Source organism: Ornithorhynchus anatinus, chromosome 7 (assembly GCF_004115215.2).
Source record: "Ornithorhynchus anatinus isolate Pmale09 chromosome 7, mOrnAna1.pri.v4, whole genome shotgun sequence".
In the NCBI taxonomy this organism is placed as follows: Eukaryota; Metazoa; Chordata; class Mammalia; order Monotremata; family Ornithorhynchidae; genus Ornithorhynchus; species Ornithorhynchus anatinus.
In genome coordinates this window covers 17,009,454-17,036,110 of record NC_041734.1, presented here as the reverse complement: position 1 = coordinate 17,036,110, position 26,657 = coordinate 17,009,454, and the positions used below count along the sequence as shown (strand labels likewise).

The following is a 26,657-nucleotide window of genomic DNA, read 5'->3' as shown; positions in this document are numbered from 1 at the left end:
CCAATTTGTGACAGAGAAAGAAATCTGTTGAATAACGAGAGAGTTAGGGTAATCCAGGAATTGTTTGCAGTTGTCTCAAATCCTATCCTCTCCTTTACTGTACTGCATATGAACAGATCTTGTAATTCCTATAAAATGTGTCTCAGTTGCTTTCCTTTTCCCTTCTCCCTGCGGAGAGTCTCGCTTACAAATCAGCTCTCAAGATGCTCAGTGGATTGAACTGGTTTGCCAAAATGGGATTTTGTTGGATATTTTAATGCAAGCATGCTAGTCATTTTCCAATGCACCATAGGTAAAATGAACTGGTATCAATCCTCTAGAGTATAAGCAGGGCAGGGAATGTGTCTACCGACTCTCTTCTATCATATTCTCCCAAGCACTTAGTACAGGGCTCTGCACACAGTAAGCATTCAATAAATACTATTGATTGCTTGATTGATCAGTTCAGCATTAAAACGTAATGCTCTGCTCCATACTGTCTATTTCCACTCAATAGTTGGAAGCAAACTGACTCAGGCTGCTGGTCGAAGCTCTTAAGAAGTGTGAGGACTGGGGAGTACCTGGCTCTACCACTGGTCTGCTGTGTGACCCTGGGCAGCTCACTTCACTTCTCTAGGCCTCAGATACCTCATTGGTAAAATGGTTATTGAGGCTGTGAGTCCCGCGTGGGACAGGGACTGTGTCCAACTTGTTTACCTTGTATCCAACCCATCGCTTAGTACAGTGCCTGGCACATAGTAAGTGCTTAATAAATACCATAATGATATTATTATTAGACTGTAAGTTCGTTGTGGCAGGGAATGTGTCTGTTTATTGTTCTATAGTACTCTCCCAAGTGGTTAGTACAGTGCTCTGCACACAGGAAGCACTCAATAAATAAAATTGACTTCCTGAGTTCAGTGAGGGCTTCAGGGTTTTGGTGACAGATTTTTGTCCTGTCACTGGGAAACGGTAGAAGTGGAATTGGGGGTGGCCAAAGCTAACCATCAGGTACAGTGCTCAGTACTCCAGGGGCTGTAGTAGAAATGCCCGATTAGTATTGAAACCCATGCTTCACTGGATTGGACCCAGTGTAAAAACCTTGTGACAGTTTTACTCTGAGATTTCATTCATTCTTTCCACCTCTACTAGATGGCAAGCTCTTTGAAGGCAGGGGTAATGCGCGCTCTCAAGCACTTAATATGGTGCTTGCCACACAATGATAATAATAATAATGATGGTATTTGTTAAGCGCTTACTGTGTGCCAAGCAATGTTCTAAGCACTGGGGTAGAATCAAAGTAATCAGGTTGTCCCACGTGGGGCTCACAGTCTTAATCCCCATTTTATAGAGGAGGTAAGTGAAGCACAGAGAAGTGAAGTGGCTTGCCCAAGGTCACACAGCAGACAAGTGGTGGAGTCGGGATTAGAACCCATGTCCTCTGACTCCCCAGCCCATTATCTTTTCATTGAGCCACGCTGCTGCAAGTGCTCAAAGAATACCACTGATTGATAGAGCCATTGAAAAACTTTTTAGCAGGCCCAGGAATCAGCTGTTCTTAAAATTCTTAAATCTGCTATAACAGTTAAACATATAAGACTTTTAATTTAGCTTTTCTGCACTTTTTATGGTATTTGCTAAGAGCACTGCACTAAGCACTGGGTAGGTACAAAATAGTTACATATGAGGTAACTGAGCCACTGAGAAGTTAACTGACTTGCTCAAGGTCACACAGCAGAAAAGTGGCATATCCAGGATTGGAACCCAGCTCCTCTGACTCTTTCCATTAGGCCACACTGCTGCTTCAGACGGCCTTTAAAAATGAAGTATTTTCCACATGTATATGACAGCATAATTCAGAAACAAGACATGCTGCAAGATAATCCTGCTCAGACAGAATTTATGGATTTTAATATCATACTTAAAGGGGATGCCCTACAGTGAATGTGCTTGTGAATAAATGTACTGCAAGGCAAGTTCTCACTCTTGTGATTCCTGAGATGGGTCCATGACCAAAGACTCGTTTGGGAAGGCAATACAGCAGCAAGAACATGCATCCTATTGAGCAATGTGCATTTCTGCTGTGAGTGGACATTTTTAACTGGTCTGATCTGATTGGACTAGAAATGAAGGAGTGAGCTAATATAAAATGCCACTCATGCCCTGAACTTCTGTTGATTTTCTTTTAAAGAAACAAATGATGCAAAACATTCCTGGAAATAAGTGGTTATGTTTTCCCACTTCTAATTTTGATAGAGATGCTGCGTGGCTTAGTGGAAAGAGCCTGGGCTTGGGAGGCAGAGGACATGAGTTCTAATCCCAGCTCTGCCACTTGTCTGCCGTCACCTTGGGCAAGCCACTTCACTTCTCTGTGCCTCAGTTACCTCATCTATTAAATGGGGAATAAGGCTTGTGAGTTCCACATGGAACAACCTTAGTTTGTATCCACCCCAATGCTTAGAATAGTGCTTGGCACATAGTTAAGCGCTTAACAAATACCATAATTATTATTGTCAGGAATAACATTACATGAGGGAAAAGCAAGAAATGGAGGCTGAAGAAAGTAGAATGTTCGTTCTTTTAGGATCATCCTCGATGTTTCCCATTCAAATTGGGGGCTTAAATGAATGAATGCCAAGGAGGGAATCCTTTACAATTCACCCAATTTAAAAGTTCTGAAAAACCAATTTCAATTCTCTTGTTCACAGCTGTACTTTTTGCACAATAGCCCTGGTACTTTGATGATTCCTGTGGTTGGAGTTATCGGGTTTCACTTAATCATATCTTTGCTTGGCGGGTAGGTTTCCAGGAAGACATGAAATTGAAGAAACGATAACATACAAAATTTAAATGCACAACTACGTCCTTAATGCTTTCACTGACATCATTCTCTTCATTGTAGGATCAAATCTCGATAAGCGACAAGGTGATATCCCCTGTTGAAGAAAAAATGATTTGATTAGCCTCACTCTGTCTTGGTCCCCTTATGATTATAGTGAAACTCTGAGGCCTTCTTTTGGTATCCTAATTCACCACAGATCTCCCTGTGGAATATGAGTTTCTCAGTAAGGATTGCATCTCCCCCGTGATGGTGGAACCTGATTGATACATGTAGTGGATTGGCACATGTAGGTGTGAGAGCGTGAGAAAACTTGGATTGCTTTTGTCTACTCTAACCACCCAGGGAATCTTCTGTGAGCTTTGCATCTTATTCCTCTCAATCTAGTACTTGGCAGAAGCTCTAAATTCACATAGATTAATAATAAAATGGGTATCCTGCCCATCAGATCTGAATTGATGTAGTTCTGGTGGGAGTGAAGTCATTTTTCATGTTTAAATGAATGAATTTGCTTAACATATGAAAGGTTGAAAAGAGTTCTTATTAAATGCTTGTTGTTCAAATCCTGGGACTAACCAAATAAAGAAACAATATGTACTAGAGAATTAACCGGATGTATGAGGTATTATGTTTGGTGGGATCAGCCAGAGAAAAAGAGAGTCCAGATAAGGTGGCCAAAAGATAGAAATCTCAGATTTGTTACATTTTGACAAATGTGGAAACTCCAATAAGTAAGGTTTTGTTTGATCATGTGCTGTGCCTAAAGTTTTATGGCACATTAAGAACCTCTCTAATGAAAAGGGTTTTCAAGTTGACATTCAGGTATTCACCTGGAAGGGTATATTGTATTTGAAAATGAAAGTAGAGAAAGTTTATAATGCTCAAAGCGATTTTCAGGGTTCAAATAGGCTAGAATTTAAGAGGCCCTAGAAATCAATTTGTAATAGCCTGGCCACTGCTGGTATATACAATGTTTCTCTCTGAAAAAGCTGAATGTAATCGTGTCACTTCAGCCTCTCCAGTGTACATATTTATAGTGTGCTAGTCTGGGGAAACTTAAATTTCACTGAGGAAGCCATTTGGAGGATTTTCCTATAAAACTTCCTTAGTTTGCTTTATTTCTACCAAATACTAATCATAATGTGTTCTATTCTGCACTGCCTGAGGCAGGGGGTTCAGAAGAGCAGTGAGATTATCAATCAATCAATAAATCAATCAGTGTGTTTACTGAGTGCTTTCTATGTACTGAGATTCTACTAAGTGGTTGGGAGAGGACAATTCAACAGAGTTGGTATACAGTTTCCCCACCCACAAAGAGCTTACAGTCTAGAGGGGGAGATGGACATCAAAATAAATAAATTATATATAATGTATAATTTATACATACCTTCATAAGTTCTATGGGGCTGGAGATAGAGGGAATTCCATATGCCTAAAGGGTACAGATTAAAGTTCCTAGCCAATGCAGAAAGAAGAGAGAATCGGGGGAGAAAAGGGCGCTTAACTGGGGAAGAGTTCTTGGAGGAAATGTGACCACAATAGGCTTTGAAAGTGGAGAGAGTGGTGGTCTGATGTATATGCAGGGGGAGGGCATTCTAGGCCAGAGGGAGGATGTGGGAAAAGGGTCGACGGATGAGATAGACGAGATGCACAGTGAGCAAGCTGGCTTTAGATGAGCAGAGTCTGTGGATGGGGCTGTAGTAGGAGATCAGTGAGGTACAGTAGGAGAGGGCGAGCTCATGAGTGCTTTAAAGGCAATCATTAGGAGTTTCTGTTTGATGTGGAGGTGAATGAGCAACCACCAGAGGATATTGAGGGGCAGGAGTGATTTTTATTTTTTTTTTAAAAATGATCTGGGCAGCAGAGTGAAGTATAGACTGAGGTTGGGAGGGACAGGGAGGTCAACAAGGAGGCCGTTGCAGTAATCAAGGCAGGATATGATACATGCTTGGATTAAGGTGGCAGCAGTTTGGATGGAGAAGAAAGCGCAGATTTCAGTGATGTTTGGAAGGTAGAACTGACAGGATTTGGTGAAAGATTTCACAAGTGGGTTGAATTAGAGAAGCAAGTTACGGACACCTCCAAGGTTACGGTTACCAAATAGATCAGTTACAAACCAGGCAACTGCCATGTGTCCTCATATGTTCCTGGTACCTGTCATTTCTCTTTTCATTGAACTCTCTAGGTGAGTTACAGAATCTAGCCTGTTTTCTCCATTTGATCCTTGAGGAGAGCATATCCCAATCTTCCTTTTTATTTGCCTGGGCCCTGAGGTAACTTTAGATACAAAATAGGACCTCAACAAACACTGAGAAGGATGATGCAGCAGAGAAGCTCACATCAAATCGTATAAAACATTGTACTTTTATACCCACAGAAATTATTTATAATCCCAAGTATGCAGGTACAAAATTGAGTTTTGAGAAGATTGAGAATACACTTATTAAATTGTTAAAAGCTAGAAATAAATTAAACTCAGATGAAAGGTTCCTGCTGAAATTTTAAAATGACATTAAATAAATTATTTTGATCAGAATTTAAGGAGGGGAAATAACTTGTCTTTCTTTCCGTCTTTAATATAGGATTTTCACCTTATACTGCTTTCAAACACGTCCATGCCTCCCCTATTCTAAAAATAAAGCCCCCTCCCCTTAACCCCCAAACTCCCTCCAGTTATTGCCCCACTTCCCTCCCATTCCTCTCCAAACTCCTTGAGTGAGTTATCTACATATGCATTCTCAAATTCTTCTCTTGAATTCTATCCCCCCTTCCAATCTGGTTTCTATCCCCTTCACTCCATGGAAACAGTCCTCTCAAACGTCACAAATGATCTTCTCCTTGCCGAATCCACTGGCCTCAACTCTATCCTAATCCACTCAACCTCTCAGCTGCCTTCAACACTGTCAACCACCCCTTCCTCCTCGAAACATTATCCAATCTGCTTCACTGACACTGTTCTCTCCTCCTCCTCCTCCTGTCTTTTTGGCCACTCAGTCTCAGTCTGTTTTGCAGGGTGCTCCTTTGCTTCCCATCCTGTAACTGTGGGAGTCCCTCCAGGTAAATTCTGGGTCCCCTTCTATTCTCCATCTACATCCACTCCCTTGGAGAACTCATTTGCTTCCCTGGCTTCAACTACACCTCTATGAAGATGATACCCAAATCCACATCTCCGATGTCTCTTGCCTATCAAAGATCCTGACATTCTAGTTTCAAGCTGCTTCCCTGTCTGACCTGATGAATCACTTAACAGTTTTTCTAACAGAGTTAGTTTTTCAATTGTATTTATTTAGTGCATATTGTGTGCAGAGCACTGTACTAAGCACTTGGAAGAGTATAGTATAACAATAAGCGGAGACATTCCCTGCCCACAATGAGCTTTCAGTCTAGTGGAGGAGACAGACATTAATATTCATAAATAAATTACAGTTTTGGACATAAGTACTGTGGGGCTGGGGGCGGGGGGGGGGGTGAATAAAGGGAGCAAGTCAGAGTGACACAGAAGGGAGTGGGTAAAGAGGAAAGGAGGGCTTAGGGAAGGCCTCTTGGAGGAGTTGGGCCTTCAATAATGCTTTGAATGGGGGAGAGTAATTGTGGGATTTGAGGAGGGAAGCCATTCCAGGCCAGTGGCAGGACATTGGCAAAGGTGGATTAGCCCAAGTGGGACTGAAGAAGGATTTATCCTGGCCTGCCAGGAAAGGTTTGTCCTGGCCTGCCACCTTTCCACTAGTGATTTCCTTTACTTCCTGCACACTAATAACCATCCATTTGCACACTAAAATGAGTCTAGGGAGATAGTGGCCCTGTTCCATTTTTCTCTGCAGAGACAAACAAAGCAGCAGATTACTGCAAGCAAAGCAATAGAAAAGCTGACAGAACTCCCAAATGGGATAAAGGAAATGAGTTCTAAAATGCACATACAGTTTCATTAGATTAATTTTGCAGTAAGTGCTATTACGGCAGAAGATCCATTGCTGGTGTCTCTATCGACTTTGCTGGTGTTTTTGCTTATCATTTTTGTGTTCTGTTCATTCACTGGAGACTACTCTTATGTAATGATCAAAAAGCACTGCACTAAATGGATGCCAAGACCAAAATCACTTCTTGTACTGGACTTGAAGATAATGCAAAATGATGATAATGCGATTGATTGGGAAACACTCAATGCATCTGTTTTCCTTTCTCTTGGGTAAGAGAGGCATCTAAAGTAGGCTTAGTGGATTTAAAGTTTATCTACTCTTAGGTGGTTCTTAGCTTATTGTACCATAAAGAGTATTATAGGTCAAGATAGAAGTTATAGAAAGCATGGTTTCATATAACAAAGTGATGATGATGATGTGAGGATGGTAATGCTTTGTATCTACCCCAGTGTTTAGAACAATGCTTGGCACATAGTAAGCGCTTAACAAATACCATTATCATTATTATTATTGTTACTAATGATGATGATACAGTAGCTGAGTCAAAGACCTTATATAAAAGTTCATTGTGGGCAGGGAATTTGCCTGCCAACTCTGTTGTACTGTACTCTCCCAAGCACTTAGTACAGTATTCTGCACATAAACTTCTTCTGGAGATTATGTAAGGTTACTTGAAAAAAACAGTATCTCTTTAACCTGTTTAGGCAGATAAGGTAGAACTGCATATCCACTGTATGTTGTCCTATATTAAAATAGAACTTGAAAACAGAACTTTCTCACAAATCTAAAGTTCTCATTCTGTTATTGTTGAGCTTTGAAAAGCTTAGTACTATTAAAAACAGGTAATAGTTTTAATTAATATTTGACATTCTTATTTACCTCACTAATCCCAACATTAATTATTTATTGAGAGATTTACGGTATACAAAACACTGTGCATCTCTCATAATTTGTACTTTGTATATTTAAAAAGGGTTAAATTCTCACTACTAACTTTAGAGTGTCTTAGAAGGAAGAGGACAATCTGGCATATAATCCTGGCTCTGCCCTTTGCCAGACACGTTATTTCTCCTCTGTTGTCTAGTTGCCTCTCTTCCCTTATCCCCCCTTTTTTTCCCTCTCCATCTACTTCCCACCTAGTATTGTTAAATGTTTCATTAAAATATAAGAATCTTGTAAGGATTAATTATGTGAGGTTTTCTTGGTACAGCTCATTGTCCACTTCCTTTAACAGTTGCTTACCAATCAATCAGTGGTATTTCTAGGATGCTTACTGTGGAGAGCATTGAATTAAGCACTTAGAAAAGTACCGTACAACAACAGTTGGTAGATGAGGTCCCTTCCCACGAGCTTACAGTCTACAGCAGGAGATAGACATTAAAATAGATTAGAGATGGGGAAAATAGAGTATAAGGATATTTTTGCTTAAGTCCTTATTCCCTGCCTATCTGTCCACATAAACCTGAAGGACAGTAGGATGGTAATAGACCTAAACTGGAGGATGGTATATTTAATTAAATGATTGACATCATCATCATCACCACCATCACCATCATCGTCCTATTCTACTGAATCTCTGTTTCCGTGATACATTCGTACTTGCTCTTTCTCCCTCTCTCTCTCTCTGTCTCTCTCTCTCATAGCAGGTCTCAAGCCTAACTCTACCCTTGGGATGAACCCATAATTTCCCAAGCATCAACCAAATAAGACTTCACAGAAATCAAATTAAGACTGTAGCTTGGGAGATTGAGTAAGCCCAGAATGTGATTCATCTAGAGTCAGAACGAGGAGGAGAAAACATAGTTTATTCTTCTGTGATTCCAGAGTTCATCGGAGCAGAGCCAGTGAAAGGTTCCATCTAGAAAAACAATGCAGCTGAAAAGCTAATGACAGAATTCTAGTCTGATGAAAAGCCTGTTGGACTCCACCAGGAAGGAACATAGTACACAAAGGGCTGAAATAGAAGAAAAGGGCAAGCCAAGAGGATATGATTAATTAGGTAGCTAAATAGCTTGGTAACGCTAGCCATTTCATGATAAATTATGGAGAGTCTCCAGCCTGTGGTTACAATTTTGGGGCACAGTTCTACCAGGACAGATAATGACAACTTTTATAGACTCTTATCTTTTCTTCTCCAATGAATTGGTCCCAAAAACTCTTTATGTGAGCTAATTGTCTCCTCGAACTGCCAACATTAGCAGTCAAGAATCCCTTGGGCACGGCATACACGGGCTATAGAATATATTGGGGCTGGCATCAATTTGCTACTCTAGTTTCTGATGGTTGATGTGACTTTTTTTATTATTCAATTCATCCCTTGCCATTTGCCTTGGAATAACTTCAGTTTCTCCCTCAGAAATGGCCTAGGAGATTATTTTTAGAAGTGTTTTTTTTAATTTTTCCAAACCAAAGACACATTTTGAAAGAGAACTCATTCTCGATTGAGACAGTTTTTGATCTTCAAAGATAAATACACCCGGCTCTTAAAAAATGCAGTTTATCCTAAATACTTAGTAAAAGGGGGTAGAAACAGGTGAGTGGCAGCATCAAGAATAAAAATTGAAGAGATATTGCTCACTGCTCAGCAGTTGGCTTGTCTATTTTAGGTTATTCTGTGGCCTGAAGTCATGACATCAAAGCTGGGTCCAACTAGATCCTTCTTTGATCTTGGCTGTTCTAAGCCCAAAGAGTTTGAGGTCCTACATGATTTCAGGTATGTGGGAGAAGAGGTTAGTCCCCGATTAGACTGTAAACCCGTCAAACGGCAGGGACTGTCTCTATCTGTTGCCGACTTGTTCATCCCAAGCGCTTAGTACAGTGCTCTGCACATAGTAAGCACTCAATAAATACTATTGAATGAATAAAAATACTATTGAATGAAAGAGGTACTGGGGTGGTGTGACTGATCCTGTAGGGCTTGGGATTTATATTTCCATCAAACACACAGGCAGTGGATCAGGTATGTATATCGTTATGTGCCACAGTGCTAATAATAATATTAATAGTGGTATAGTGACAAGCACTATAGTAAGCACTGGGGCAGATACAAGATAATCAGTTGGGACCCCGTCCCTGCCCCACATGGGGCTCACAGTCTAACGGGGAGGGTGAAAACACATTAAATGCCCATTATACAGGTGGAGAAACTGAGGCACAAGAGAAGTTATAATTTGCCCAAGGTTATGCAGCAGTCAGGTGGCAGAACTGGAATTCGAACCCTGGTCCACTGACTCCCAGGCCTGTGCTCTTTCCACTAGGCCATGAAGTTCAGATAGAGTCCCTACTCCACAAAGGGAAGGCGTCACAGTCTAAGGGGGGGGGGGCAGTTTTGTATTTTATTCCTATTTTGCAGATTATGAAATTAAGACACAGAGAATTTGACTGATTTGCCCAAGGTCAAACAGCAAGCAAGTGACAGAGCTAGGTTTGGAACCCAGGTCCTCTGATTTCAGTCCTGTACTCTTACCATTAGGTCTAGCTGACTCATTGAGTAGATAGTGGGTAGATACACAGGGCTAGAAGTCAGAAGGAACTGAATTCTAGTTCTGGTTTTGCCACTTGTCTGCTATGTGACCATAGGCAAGTCATTTAAGTTCTCTGGGCCTCAGTTACCTCATCTGAAAAATGGGGATTAGGACTGTGAGTCCCGTGTGGGACAGGTACTGTGTTCAGCCCTATTTCCTTGCATCCACTCCAGTGCTTAGGACAGTGTCTGGAACCGAGTAAGAGCTTACAAATACCATCATTTAGTATTATCATCCCAGTTTTCTATGAAAATAAAGTGGGGAAGCTAAGGGGGTAAATAAAATTATGAAGTAAAAATACTAGAGAAGCTGGCCATCTCTCACATGTGTAGTTCCATTCTCCAGACCCATCAAATGTGTACATTGGTGAGCTGAATATTTTTGGATCAGTTCCCTATTTTTCTTCTTTTCTTAATCCTAGAAAAATGATTTTTGGAGTTAGTGCTAACTCTCATAGGGCAGGAGACTGAATTGTTTCTATAATGAAACAGGCTACCTGACAATAAGAATAAAATTAAGACCTGTTTAATATTTCTTCTCCTCTGGAGAGCATATCTGAAACCTGAAGGTCACTTGCAAGACTGCGTGTTTGCCGATGACCTATTTAACCTCCACGAGTTCTGCCTTGATATAAATGAGTACCTTAAACCATAAATTGGGGCTTTTCAGATGGAAACTGAAAAATAAACTGTTATAAAATTGTCAGCAGCTGCCAGCCGGAGAGCTGGTTTTGTAATTTAGAGAGCAACTAAAAAGATCAGAATCACATCTTTGCCTTTTAGAAGGCCTTTGGCTGTTGCACAAAACCTGCTAATGGCCTGGTGTGAGTATTGGAGGAAGAGAGTATAGGTCCACTTTAAATTGCTGTAGGAAAGGGTCAGTCCATTTTGGGGCAGCAAAGAATGCTGGGAGTCAAATGCTTGAAAGTTCTTACTTTGGAAAAGTTATTACCAAAAAAAAACTGTGGTAACATTCAGGAGTAATAATAGTACTTTCGTTTATAATGGACCTATTCCCTCAGGCTCAAAACACCACACTCCAGAAAACTGTTTCAAAATGGAATCTCCTCCTAAATATCTCCTCCTCTTCCTAAAATGGTGGATTGTGCCAGTGGAATCAGGTCGGGTGGGGCTGGCTGTGTTGGCTTGGGATGGGCTTGTGCTGATGGATGAATCTGTGGCTTTTTAAAAAATATATATACTATTTAGCACTTACTACACACTGAGCACTGTACTAAACTCTGGGGTAGTTACAAGGAAATCACTTTGGACCCAGTCCCTGTCTCAAGTGGAGCTCACAGTTTTAATATCCTTTTTTTTTTAATGGAATTTCTTAAGGGCCTACTAGGTGCCTGTACTAAAAGCTGGGGTAGGTAAAAGGAAATCAAGTTGGACACAGTCCCTGTCCCACATGGGGCTCATAGTCCTAATATGTTGGGAGCCTGGGCGTGTGAGGCCTGTGCTTGGGGTCTGGACTGGCGACCTCGTGCTGGGACCTTCTGAGAAGGAGGAGGATTGGGGTTCCCTGACTTGGGTGTGCAGTTAGTTGTCTCTGTCTTTTCTCTGCTGCCCCTCTATTAGAGTGGGATTCAGTCAGTCATTCATATTTGTTGAGCACTTACTATGTGCAGAGCGCTGTACTAGCCGCTTGGGAGAGTAGAGTATAACAATACAACTGATGCATTCCCTTCCCACAAGGAGCTTACAGTCTAGAAGGGGAGACAGACATTAATATAAATAAATAAATTACAGATGTAGACATAAGTGCCATGAATCTGGGAAGGGGGATGAGTAGCAGTACCTTATCCTCCCAAGTTTCAACTGGATGGTCTTCGATAAGGTTGAAGTGATGGTGGTTTGCAAACTGGGAAATTGCTAATGTAGCAGGAGTATTACTGTTCCAAAGCAACTGCAGCATAATGCCTATTCTCTGAGGTAGCATCGTAGACCAGCAGGCTATAGCCAAGATAAGGCCTCAGGAACCACGGTGGTCTAACCATGGTGGTCTCCACTGCCCAGGTCAGTCAGTTATTTTCAGGATTCCTGCTGCATCACAGCACCACACCTGTCTACACCCTTAGATGATTCTTCTGCCAGAAATTGTTACCAACAGCATAGTGCCAGGTGGGGCTATCACATCCTCCTCACCACAGTGGGTGTGACTCCGACATTCAGAGAGAAGTTTATCTGGCGAGCGGTTATTCAGAGATACTGTTCCTCATGCCAGGAGGTAGGAGGATATTGGAGGTTGTGGTTGAGGCTTCAATGCAGGGGTAATTAGTTTCACGATTAAAAAGTAATCAGTGATTTTGGAAGCATCCCTCATTGGCCAATGTTCCTTGGAACTTGCTTCAACAGCCATTCCATTTTACACTCTCTATGAAGAAAAGGAAACAAGTAGAGACAGACTCCAGCTAGAGGCTTTTCAGTGGCCTTTGGGTATAACATATGGTGACATTTGGGTTCAGCGTCCGTTTTGATCCCTCTTTGGGTTTTGGCAAGTGAATGCGAGTCAGACAACTGAGAAAAATGTTCCTTTGGTCACCTAAGCATGGAGACATAAATTCATTCTTGGTTAAGGTTTGAGGTCCTGGCAGAATGGAGGAAGAAGAGAGTAAAACTAGAAAAAAAATCAGAGGAAAGTTGAGGGATTGGTGTGATGGGCTATCATAAAACTACCAGTCATTCTACACGAACTCTACATAATTTCTACCAGCGATCTTATCTACCCATGTATCATATTCTCCCAAGTGCTTAATACATTGCTCTGCACACAGTAAGAACTAAGTAAATACCATTCATTGGAGTCTGGATACTGTTTGAAGAGGGATTTTCTGATTACAAACGATATAATCAGTCAATCAATGTCATTTATTAAGTGCTTACTGTGTGTAGAGCATTCCTCTGGGCATTTGGGAGCACGCAATAGAGTTCGTAGATCTAGGACTCTACTAATGTATAGATTTAAATCGCAGACACAATGAGAAGTCATTCTTCTTTGAAGAAATAATGAAATGTAATTAATGGGCAGATGTTTGGGTCAATAATCTAGGTTTAGGCTACAGGACCAAACCGTCACTATACATTGAAAATGAAACTCTCATCAAAGCGAAGAATTAAAGAATCAGACAAACCAAATCTTTACCTTGAAAAGGTTTAAGCCAGAGTAGAAAAGAGACCCCAGCATATGTCTGAGGAGATGTTAAATTGAGCTGTGTCACAGGTTTTGGTAAGAACCATGCGATTTCAAACCATCCAGGCTGAGATCCTGTTGGAAGTTGTCAAAGGAATTGTAAGGACAGAGAGGACAAGCTACAATTCCTCTGAAGCAAAAGGGTTGCCTTGGGAAGATCATGATTCCAGAATTCTCTTGGGTGGAGAGGTTTGTGTCTTCCTCCTCCTCCTAGATGTAAAACCTTCATTCCATGTGACTAGTTTCTCTCTTTGCTTATTCAGTACTTGTGGGACATTTGGCCAGGGAATAAGGTTTGTTGACTTCTGGGTTCTTCCTTTCTCCAATCGTATTCTTAAATGGAAGCATTAGAATAAAGATGCCTCTGTTCTGCGACTCAGCCTGAACAAATGGTCCAGAGTCTCTTCATCTCTCAGGTAAACAACTAATGATACTTATTGAATGCTTACTGTGTGCAGAGCACTGTACTGTACTTGGGAGAGTTCACCGGAGTTGGGAGTAAACAGAGTTGGAAGTATTGATTTTAGGATTCAGGAAATATATGCAAATTGAGAAACACATTAAAAAGCCTAGAGAGAATAATTTCCCTCACTGAGAACTGAGCAAGTGCTTAGTATTTAAGGAACATGAAAGAAAAAAAAATGACTTCAGCTGAGGATATCACCATTTTTCTTCTACTCTTCAATAATTACAGTTAGCGTGTTAATAGATGTTGCCCTTGAATTGATAATAGTGTACCATTGTAATTATTCATTTACAAAGCTCCAAACATTTAGGTGGGCTCCTTTTATAAATTTTATATGCCACCTTCTGTAAAAGTGGGCCATATGTATAAGATTTTCGATGTCCTTCTGGGCTTCAATGTGTGCTTGCTTTTTTGTGAGGTCTGGTTTTGTGAAATAGAATTTTCTTAGGTTTCTGTAGCTCTTCACTGTGGAAAACTAATAAATTAAGCAGTGAGTCATCCAAAACAATGAGATACAGGGAGATAATCAAACAAAATTACAACATGAACATTTGGCCAATGGGTTTTCAATTAAGGTCCTTTTTGATGAGTGTATATTGATTATTCCGCCTAATATTATTGGCCTTGATGCTGATAGAGATAGTGGAGAATAGCTTTTATTGAAACACACTTTTTGTTCGAGAGTTAAAACATAACCAGCAGTAATACGGCAGGTTTTGGCTAGTAGACTTGGAGTAATCTATATAGAGTGATGGAAAATGGTCCTGGGCCAATACCATTATAGAAATTTCTTGGCCGTTACACACTCCTAAGCCATGGCAGACCAGAGAACATTAATGTCTTTCCCTCACTATAGACTGTAAGCTCGTCGTGAGAAGGGAACGTGTCTGCTAATTCTGTTGTATTATACTCTGCCAAGCACGTAATTCAGTGCCCTGCATTAAGTAAGTGCTCAGTAAATACCATTGATAGATTGATTAATCTATGAACAACAGCATCCCTCACGTTATCATGGGGTAGGGGCCAGGAATTGTGTCTACCAACTTTATTGAATTGTGCTTCATACAGTGCCCTTGGCCTCTTCTCACTTGTTGCTGCTTCTCTTTTTTGCTGGAGCTCCTAAGTGTTCCTCATGAGACCCTGGCTCATCCAAGGTTACTTCAAGGATGAGAATGATAACTCTCAAAAGGTGCTAGAGAGAACTGACTTCCAGGCCATTTGGGGACTAAAAATATCCCTCAAGCAGCTCAAGTGAGCATTCCAACACTGACAAAGCCTAAAGAAGCAAAAACCCCTTTGAAAACCAGCTTTACAGATCCTCCATACTCCCAACATCAGTATCTATGTCTTTCCTCTGTTTACTGGGAGATGTCGATATCCTTGAAACAGCTACAAAGGAAGTGAAAGAGCTGAGAAGGAAGTCTTTGAGGAAGCAGTCATTCCTGAGCAATAGCAGCGATTTGCTAGATTTAAGAAGTTTGAAGAAGGAAGTGGGTAGAAGATGACAAAATAATGATGATATTTGTTTGGTGCTTACTATATGTCAAGTGCCATTCTAAGCACTGGTAGATACAAGTTGATCCCTGTCCCACATGGGGATCACAGTCTTAATCCCCATTTTACAGGTGAGGTAACTGAAGCATAGAGAAATTAGGCAACTTTTCCAAGGTAACAGAGCAGACAAATGGTAAGCTGGGAATAAATAGAACACAGATCCTTCTGAATCCTGGGCCTGTGGGAACTGTAGTATTATGAGGCATGGGTTCAAATGTTCAGTAGATACCACTGATTGATTGATTCCCACCTGTGTAATCTTTTTGAGAGCTTAGTACAGTTCATTGCATAGAGGAAGGGTTTAATAAGTACCATTACAACTACCTGACTCAGTAGCAGGCATTAAAGTATCTCCATTCCATTTATACAGTATTGAATGATACAGTTCCATCCACTTCATGTCATATATAATGAGCATGCATCTCGTCATGGATTTTGGTTTCTGAAGGACCCTGGAATTCCAGTGACAAGAGATGTGGAGTTTATTTTCTTTTCCAGGAACATTTCATTCAGCTTAAATGTGCTATATATCGTTTTAACATTTCCTCTCCAGGTTCAGTGCTCCTAGAAGATGTCAAGCAATGCCCAATTCTAAAATTAAACAGACAATCATATTTATTAAGTACTTACTGTGTGCAGAGCACTGTACTGAGCACTTGGGAGAGTACACTATAACAGAGTTGGTAGACATGTTCCCTGCTGATAATGAACTTTAAGTCTAGAGGAGTAATTAAATTAGGTTGGTAAAATTCTAAATGTGCACTGTCTTGTAGCCAGCAGGTTATAATTTACAGTATCCTATGATATAATATAATCTGTTATACTTATTGTTTTCTAAATTGTCCATGTGCCTTTACTTTCACAACCTTTATTCCTGGAAAAAAAAATGCCCAGAAAGCCTTAGACATTCAGGAGAATTTTATTGTCATTTTAAATTCTCCCCCAATTTTTCTGACTTTATATTCCCTTCTGAATTTTTACCTAAATATATCCTTTAGTTGTCTCTAACATAGTTGAAGAGATAGCTATTTGTTACTTCCTATTGGAGAGGATCAGTGTAGCTCTTCAAAGTTCAATTCATACAAATGATTAGAATTTAATTATGTCTTTCAGTAAACCAAACTGTGTAATTGTTATTGACTCCAAAAGTGAACAAATAGAGTTTAAAACATTTAGCAGAACGTTTGATTTGGTTTTAAATTTTATGTCAGCCTGTATAGCTATCATGAAGATAGATACTACTTAGGACACTTGTAAAAAGCACATTTTATTAATTAGAATTAGCCAAACTGTAATTTTACACTAAATATCCTTGGGACAAAAATAACAAATTGATTTAAAAAAAATCATGTAACTTAAGAATAAACATGAAAGCTGGAATTCAAAATTAAATTGGATGCTAATCAAGACAGACTGCCATTTGGGATTCAATCCCAAGTTGTCAGATATGGAAAATCTAAAAACAGATCACTTAAAGCATTGGGGCTTATACTAAGAAATGGCTAATAATAATGGTCTTTGTTAAGCGCTTTATATGTGCTAGACACTGTACTAAGCGCTACTTAGATATAAGATATTCAGATCAGACACCATCCCTTGATTTTATTTATTGCTATTGTTTTTGTCTGTCTCCCCCGATTAGACTGTAAGCCCGTCAGTGGGCAGGAACTGTCTCTATCTGTTGCCGATTTGTACATTCCAAGAGCTTGCTACAGTGCTCTGCACATAGAAAGCGCTCAGTAAATGCTATTGAATGAATGAAATCCCTATCCCACATAGGGGTCACAGTCTTAATCCCCATTGTACAACTGAGGTAACTGAGGCACAGAGAAGTAAAGTGATTTACCCAAGGTCACAAAACAGACAAATGACAGAGCTGGGATTAGAACCCAGGTCCTCTGACTCCCAGTCTCATGTTCTTTCCACTAGACAATGCTACTTCCCTTATGAAGCAAACACATAGAGCTGGGGGGGGTAGATACAAGATAATCAAATTGGAGTCCAAATCCAAGGGGTAAGGAGAAATGGGTATTCATTCATTCAATCATATTTATGATTTATCATATCTGCATTTTACAGATGAGGAAATGGGAATCATTGAGAAGTTAAGTGACTTGCCCAAGTTAACACAGGAAGGAGATGGCAAACAAGGGATTAGAACACAGATCTCCTGACTCACAGTCCCATTCTCTATCTAGTAAGCTATATTGCTTCTCACACTTTCCACTCTTTTTGTTTTTTCTTCTAGTATTTGTTAAGTGCTTACTATGAGCCAGGCACTGTTCTAACTGCTGAGGTAGATATAAGCTAATTAGGTTGACCATAGTCCTTGTCTCACTTGGGGCTCACATTCCTAATCCCCATTTGTTAGATGAGGTAACTGAGGCACAGAAAAGTTAAGTTAGCAAACAAGTGGAAGAGTTGGGATTAGAATTTAGGTCCTTTTGACACCCAGGCCCTTGCTCTATCCACTAGACAGCACTGCTTCATTCTGGTGAAAATGACTCAAGTGCTTATCTACTTTACAGTTGTATACTCTGTGCCCTATATTAAACTGAGACCTGTGCATGGGTAACCCGGGATATTGGTTTTCTAGTCTTCGAGAAAGCCATTCACGGTGATGTGGGCATCTGAACAGCCCTGTTTAGGAACAGATGGGAAAGGAGACTAGAAAAGGGATCCCCGATATTTCTTGCCTCACCCAATCCAAGCTCCACAGCAGGAGGAAACCTGGGTGTGTATACATGGTGGATTTGGAACAGTAGGTCCCACATGGACCTTTTCAGGCAAACTTTTCCACATCGATAAATTTCATTATCAATGGAGACATTTTCACATTCAAGGGGAAAGTGTGCAGGCCTTGCAGTCAGAGGATCTGGATTCTAATTCCCGCTCCACCTCGTGATGGATATATGACTTTGGGCAAGACATTTCACTTTCCTCTGCCTCATTTCCCGCATCTGAAAATGAGGATTCAATACCTGTTCTCCGTCCCCTTTAGACTGTGAGGCCTACTTAAAATGGACCTGATGACCTTGCATCTACCCCAGTGCTTAGTACAGTGCATGGAAATTAGTAAGAGTGTAAATAACACCAAAAAAAAAAGTATAGATATGGCTGTAGGGCTGTGACCTTTTTCAAAAGACTCATGCCACTCTGGGAACAATCCCATAGGTGTGGTCTCCACTGAGTGTAGAATAAAAATGACAATGTCATGCTTTGGGCAGGCAGTCAGTTTACCAACATAAGAAATGGCCACAGCACATCTCCATTGAATGGGATGTCTGAGGAGAATAGAGAACAGCAGGATTTCTAATCATCTGCTGAATGGAAAATTGAAAGGAGGTACACAAGTCCAGAAGACAAAATCAATATTTTCAAAACTTCTAAAAATCATTAGTTGTTTCAGTGCTCTCATTTTAACATACATATACCCCCAAATATCAATCATCTTGCTGTCCCTTAGAGTTTGTAAACTAGTGAGCAAGAAACTCTTGCGTTTTGAGATAAGCAATCTTTCCATTTCAAAGAGTAACCAGTCTTAGCATAAAGATTCAAAAAAGAAGTTACCCATGGGCATGTTAAGGGGAGGTGTTTGTATTTAGCATGGATGATTAAATTTCAAGTGGAGAATTGAATCAAAACTGTGGTCTCACAGTGAAACAATTTCACTGTAAAAAGGGCACCTAGCATCCCTGAAAACAGCCTTTTTAATGGGTTTCAGCTCATTTGAGTAAAACATGCTAATTAAAAGGGAGCTATAGCTCCTTAGCGCTATCATCATCTCCCCAGTTTTGTAGGACAAACCTATTTTTATCTGTAGAGATTAAATGCTTAACCAGCTCTCATCTTCTCTTAGCTAATCTAAGATATTTTTAGCTGTGGTGAAATTGAGGTGAGTTGTTAATGAATAATTTAAACAGTTTTACTTCTAAGTGCAGTGGTCTCCTTTAACCTTTCTCCCTGCATTTCCCTCCCTGGAAACTGCATTTCACTAAAGTTGTCTGATCCTTTTACTAGAATGACTGGAAAATTCATCCAGTTTAGTATTCCCAGGTGGGAATTTTAACGATTCTCACTATTGGTATTAAGTGCTGCACAGTGACTTTATCGGACTCCTTTGGTGAGAAAAATGTAAAAGCCAGTCATCTGTCTGATTAGTAATTCCAACGTTAAAACTGTAATGTTTTAAAATTGTTTGAAATGTAATATTTGTATTATGCTTTATATATTGTGGTACAGTCTTTGTTGCTGCTGATCCCTTGCAGACCACCACTCTCCCCACCTTCAAAGCCTTATGAAAATCACATCTCATCTTCGAGGCCTTCCCCTTCTACTCCCTTTCCTTTATACCCTTTAAACATTTTGTATCTATCCATCCCATCTTCAGCATCACCGCACTTAAGTACATCTCTGTAATTTATCTTAAAGTCTATCTCCCCCTCTAGGCTCTAAGCTCCTTGTGGGCCGGGAACATGTCTACCAACTCAGTTGTAGTGCTCTCTCCCAAGCACTTAGTACAGAGCTCCTCACACCGTAAGTACTCAATTAGTGCCACTTAATGTATATTGATAATATAATATGAAGACAAAGCCTAATAAGTAAAAATGCCATTATTGGGTCTGATAAACAATCCATCCAGTCTAGTATTCTGCTTGCAGAATGCTTGGAGTAACTGTGGATGTTCTAATACTTTGAACTTGTAACATATAACTATATCTTATAACCAATATATCTAATATCTTATATCTGATATTTAGAACCCTTCCTGAACTTACTGATATTTTTGTTCTGTATAAATTCCATTTGCTTACCAGTCTCTGATCAATTTGGATATGACTTGGGAAGAGAGATAGAAACTGAATCTACCTACGGTTTGTAAAAACCGTTGATTGTTTTAGGAGATCATCATAGCCTGTGGGACAGAAAGTCTTATGAACTATCACTTAGAAAGTGAAAGGAAGTTTAAGTGTATTTTTGGTGGAGAGTGGGAGGGAGGGATGAGTTTCAGGTAGAGAGGAAGCCTAAACTTTCTAGCTTTTTATGGTATTTGTTAAGTGTTTAGTATGTGCCCAGCGATGTCCTAAGCCCTGGGGTAGATTCAAACTAATCAGGTTGGACCCAGTCCCTGACCCAGATGGGGCTCACAGTTGTAATCCCTATTTTACAGATGAGGTAGCTGAGGCAAAGAGAAGTTAAGGACTTGCCCAAAGTCACAGAGTAGACAAGTGGCGGAGCAGGGATTAGAATCCAAATCCTTCTGACTTCCAGGCCTGTGCTCTATCCATTAGGCAATGATGCTTCTCTTTAGTCTCTCCTTCCAAATTCTCAGGAAATGCTATTGACCCAAAATTTGTCCCAAGGACATCGTAACACAGATTCACTAAACATAATTGCAAACTTCACTTCCACTCACCCCAGGTTTGTCAGGAACCAGGGGTAAAATCAGATTGTAGTTCACTGTTCCATCAGCCACATTTTACCTCTGCCCTCCAAGAAGATCTAACAAAACCTGTCTGACGGTCAGTGGTGACTGTTCCATAGGGGATTATCATTTGGTCAAGGAAAGGGCCATGTATATTGGAATGTTCCCAACATTCTAATTATCTCCTGGACCTGTCCATCTGCGTCCAGCCACAATCCCTCGGGGGAAGGAGAAAACAATGACAGTGATTCTAGCCAATGAGCAATCAAGAACCAGTTTAACCTAGGATGTCCTTAGGAATTCATTGTCCCTTTCATTCATTCATTCAGTTGTATTCATTAAGCGCTTACTGTGTGCACAGCACAGTACTAAGCACTTGGGAGAGTACAATGTGGTGATAAATAGACCTATTCCCTGCCCACACTGAGCTTAGATTCCAGAATCTGCTTAGCCAATCCAGATTCTTGGTGAAAAACAATTCTGATATTCCATCCTTTGGCAGAAAACTTACAGGTCCCATTCCAGTACCACACACTGAGTAGAAAAGGAAAACTTTGCAAATAAAAAATGTAAAAATTCCAGCAATATGTAAGGACTGAATTAGTATCAGAATTAGTACAGAATAAAATTAGTATCATCTTTCAGTGGTCGCTACCAGAAGATTTCTTTTAGGGCTTGGAATCAGCAAGAGACAGTAAAGAAAAGATGGAAATAATTGCTTTTCTCCTGACTTGATAAAAGCTGTCTGCCTATTCAACAGAAGAGTCATCCTTTCCCTTAGAGGAAAATGGACTGGTTTCTATGGCAGTGGCCTCATCCAGTCTACTATGCTGGGCCTCCATTCTTTTTCTTTTGTATCCTCTTTGTTTCTTCCCCTCCTTTTCTCACTCTCTTGTTTGCTTACTGGCTCTCTGGAATTTGCTGGCATTCAACATCTGTGTAGTGTAGTTGAATGTCTGGTCATTTTATCTTTCAGATAACAACAGTTCATGAAATTTATGCCCATTTCAGCAAATATTCCAACATGGAGCAGTGACATTCGTAGGATTTGTTTGGGGAAGCCAGGGGTTGGGTGTGCAGAGTGTAGTTATTATTTTATTTCAATTTTTTTTAATTAAAAGAGGACTTTAGCTCTGTAGGACTAGTGATGCCAAAGAGAACACTTTGTGTTTGTTGCAAAAGGTTGAATTACAGGTTGGAAGACATTTATGTCAGTAATTACTGGGTTACTAAAATATCATCCCTCCTACTGAGAAGTCTCACCTCTGTTCAACCTGAGGGTATTTTTTTTAGACCTTTAGGAATTAAGTCACCTTCTATGAATCAGGATTAATTTTTGCTATATCGAACAAGAGTCAGGGGTGTACTAATGGCAAACCGATTAGAAAACTCAAGGCTATTTGTGCCTAACAAGCACTTTAATTATTGTTGAAGTTGATTACTGAGCTGCTCACCTTTGGAGTCAGGTTGGTAATCTAATTGAAGTAACTTAACAGAATGTCCCGTGAGCTTTTGACTGTAATGGCTGTAGCAATTAGAAAGGTAGAGGGAGCCTCAATATGGTGGGGGGAAAAAAATTAATTCCCTATCCATAAAGCCACTTAGCTCAACATTCAAGAGACCTCTCAACTAGCAGTTAGAGACATTAGATTAAGGTCAAATAATGCACAATTGCTCACCCCCAGCCTTCTTCCTAATCATATCCTATGCCCAGAAGGTGATATAAGTGTGAGATAGAAAGGAAATGACATTTTTGAAGTGAAATAAGTGTTAATTTTTTTCCCATTACTACCATCTCTGGGACCATGACAGCTGGGTGTCATCAACTTCCTTTCACATGTGTATCCAATGGAAATTATGCTCACTGTGGGCAAGGGAATGTCTCTACCAACTCTGTTTTATTGCACTCTCCCAAGTGTTTAGTACGGCACTCTGCACAGAGTAAGCATTGAGTAAATACCATTGATGATGATGGTGATTTTGATTTTAAATGACATTTATTAGGCACTGACATAAATGGCATTTTTGTGCCTAGCACTGTACTAAGCACTGACATAAATGATATTGATTTATAAATGATATTTATTTGCCAAGCACTGTACTAAGTGCTGGGGTAGCTATCAGCTAATCAGGTTGGATACAGTCTGTATCTCACATGGGGCCCACAGTCTTAATCCCCACTTTGCAGATGAGGTAAGTGACACATGTCACACAGCAGACAAGTGGCAGAGCTGGGATTAGAACCCAGATCCTTCTCACTCGCAGGCCCATGCTCTATCTACTAGACCATGCTGCTTCCTTGTTGTATTACCACCTGTCATATTTCAAATCCATATTCTTTCCCATCTTGCTGCCTCCCATTTATTCCCTCTTACACACCTGCTCTGCTCTTCCTTCATCCTTTAACTCTGCAACCTCATAGATCTCTGGGCTCCTCCGCTTACTCACACCCCTCACTCTGCCCACAGATTCCCTACTCTCTTCTCCAGGCATCTCCCATTCTTCCCGTATCCCAAGCCCTTCCACAATTTGTTCCAAGAAACAAACATGGACTGCAAAGGATCCATGCAACAGAAAAGGAACCTGGGTGACCATGAGGAAACAAGATAGTAAAAAACACCACAATTACTGTAATTGTTATTATTAGTAATAGTAGTTTTATATTATTATTTGTTGCCCAGCATCGGGGAACACAATTTGACGCCAAGTCCATCTAGGAGCTAGCTTGTTTCCCGAGTTAGTAGTCACCACCAAGACACTCAGCTGAGATAGACTAATCCAATTGACTCTGGTGAGTTTAAGATTGAAGAGATATGCATTTGAGAAGCCCTCTGGTGCAATTTTAGGGGAGAAAAGCATGATTGGGGATGATGTAACTATTATACTTTTTCCCCCTCAGGAAATAATGGCAGATGACATGAACTATGCAAAGCTTAAAGAGACAAGAGTATAAGGAAGCTAAGGCAAGGAAGTTTTAGGACTTTTCCGATTACTGCATGAGGCAGATCCAAATCCTCCAGGGTTGAGGGGGATGGCTTTCCATGGACAAGCTGAATTTTCATTATCAAACATATGTCAGTAAGGTTGGTTGGAGGAGCTAAAAGAGAATATGCTTCATACTTGAAAAAACTGTTTATGGTCTGTATCTTTAGGAGTCAAATTTATTCATTCATTCAATCATTCAGTCGTATTGATTGAGCACTTACTGTGTGCAGAGCACTGTACTAAGCACTTGGAAAATGGTTTATGAGTTTTCAGTCATAGATATGTCCAGGAACTAAAAATGAAGACTTTTATTCCACCCTACAGAGGTATAAGAAGTCAAAAAAAAGTTCCTTGTTAGCCAAATCAAAGGTGGTCACCATCTTAATCCAATCCTCCCTATCCCCACCCTTCCAGGGTGTTTGTAGATATCTAGGAGGATGCCCTGTTGAGCCAATAAGGTGGAAACTCACCTGGAAGAAGCACAGCTGAGCTCCGGGGAGAAGAGACGAGGAACATGCAGCTCTTACCACCTAGGGAGGAGTTCTGAGTAGTTTTCCTGTGGTAAGGTATTTCTCCCTTCTTGAGCAACAGTGACAAAAAAGGTTATTGTAAACTTAATTTGGTTAGAAGCTCTGTGGGATAGTTTTAGGCTGAAACCCAGGCTTTCAGCCACTCAGTCCTGGTTTCCTATAATCATCTGATTGTGGTGGGCTTCTAGGAGGGGTTTTGTTAACCAGTTCTAAAACCTTTCAGAAGCTGTTGAGTCTCTGACTGTTTTCTATTCCTTTCCAGCTATGCTCTGAGCTAGGTCTTATTTCTCCTACCTGTTGGTGGATTTGGCTCAGTTAGAACTGCAGAAAATGTATTGTCTTTTTTTGGAGTAACTAGGGTGAATCTTTGGGTGGTCACTTCTCCCAACCCTAGTTTGATGGTATCTAGCAAAACACCTTAGAATTGTGTCCCTATCACTGTCGTTCAGTTCTTGGTAAACCTTTTTTTTTGTTTTGGTGGCCCTTGTTTTGCCAGTTCTTAAGCTTCTGTTGCTAGATCCTTCCATTTTTCTTGGGTTGTCCTTTGAGTCCCCTCTGGGCTGGGGACTGTCTCTGAATCATCCTTGTTTCTCTCCCCACTGTCAGAGTATTTTGCAAAAGTTAAAGTTTAATAAATGTAATTCAAAAGAATCTGTTAAATGATCATTTAACTCCCCCTAAAAAATATGCAGAGCAAATCTAAGGTTCCTTTGTCCCTTTGTATAAGAAAAGGCAATGGAGTGACTTCCTCCTTCTCTTTTACCTCTAAAACCATGTAATGCTAATCTGAATCTTAGTGCTAATCTGAATCATCAAGAGTAGTCAGCCCTATTTAGGGACTAAAATTTCAGGTAGAATCTCACTTTTGAAAAGTCCTGCTGGAGTTACTTCACCGACGAAACAACAAATTGCAATAGGCATGTGGATTAAAGAAGGCTTTCGACTAGAGAATGTCACATTAGATTTTTTTTGACCTAGCCATTTCTAATCAGTTATTAATCATTTTCTTCCCTTAGTGTACTTTTCATTGTTATTAATAGCAGACAGATAATCCCTGAAGGTCAGTCTTTTCATTGGTTAGTGTGAACAAAGTAGTGATCAATAAATTGATTTTCTTTTCTCATTTTAGGTTCTATTTATAGTTGGGAGCCTATATTATCAAAAATGCTACTGAACTCTAGTCATCCTAGGTTAAAGATTGCCCTGGATAGGGAATTTTGACTCAATTCTCTAAATTTTTTGATTGCTCTGAAGGTAAGAGTATGTGGCCTGGGAGGTGTGATTTGGATTGCAATGTTCCCAGGGATCGTGTCTCTGCTTAGCATAGATTTTCAGGACAACTAAAGCTGGGAGGGGGTGCGTAGGCTCAATGTTTTGAAGCCGCAAAAGTCTCCCCCATGTTTTATTTAGCAGGGAAGCAGCATGGCCTAATGGAAAGAGCACAGTCCTGGAAGACAAAAGGACCTGGGTTCTAATCCCACCTCTGCCACTTGTTTGCTGTGTGACCTTGGATAAGTCACTTCACTTCTCTGTGCATCAGTTACCTCATCTGCAAAATGGGGATTAAGACTGTGAGCCTCATCTGGGACATGGATTGGCTCCCACCTGCTTATCCTGTATCTATAGCAGTGCTTAGTATAGTGCCTAGTACATAGTAAGTGCTTATAAAATACCATTTTAAATCAAACAAAAAAAAAGGGGTAGTTGTCAGAGTTGAAAGCCATTTGCTCTCTGGTAACCTGGGTTTTCAGGAACCACGGGCTTTGTAAACACTCAGATGTGTTTCTTTCATCCCCTGCCAATGAAGAAGGCAAGCTCAGTTTTCTTATCTAACCTGTGGACTCACAGTCACCTTGGATTCATGTGTACTGTTTAGCATCCCAATCCTAAGCAGGACACAAGTCCCTGTACTTAGCTCTTTATCAATCAATCATATTTTTTGAGCACTTACTGCATGCAGAGCACTGTACTAAATGCTTGGGAGAGTACAATATAACAGACACTTTACCTGCCCTCAGTGAGCTTACAGTCTAGAGGAGGAGACAGATTAATACAAATAAATTGCAGATATGGATATAACTCCTGTGGGCTGGGGCTGGGGGGATGAATAAAGGGAGCAAGTCAGGGTAACACAGAAAGGAGTGAGAGAAGATGAAAGAAGGGCTTGGAGGAGATGTGCCTTCAATAAGGCTTTGGTGGTGGAGAGAGTAATTGTCTGTCAGATATGTAGAGGGAGGATGTTCCAC

General features: G+C 40.4%; 1 long non-coding RNA gene across 1 annotated transcript; it reads right to left on the bottom strand.

Moving 5' to 3' along the window:
- Positions 1-2,536: 2,536 nt before the first annotated feature.
- On the bottom strand, positions 2,537-21,064 carry LOC114813148. Its single transcript, XR_003760781.2, has 2 exons — positions 20,888-21,064; positions 2,537-2,915 (listed from the first exon to the last, which is right to left on the bottom strand). It is a non-coding gene; the product is annotated as an uncharacterized LOC114813148 (long non-coding RNA).
- Between the last annotated feature and the right edge of the window lie 5,593 nt (positions 21,065-26,657).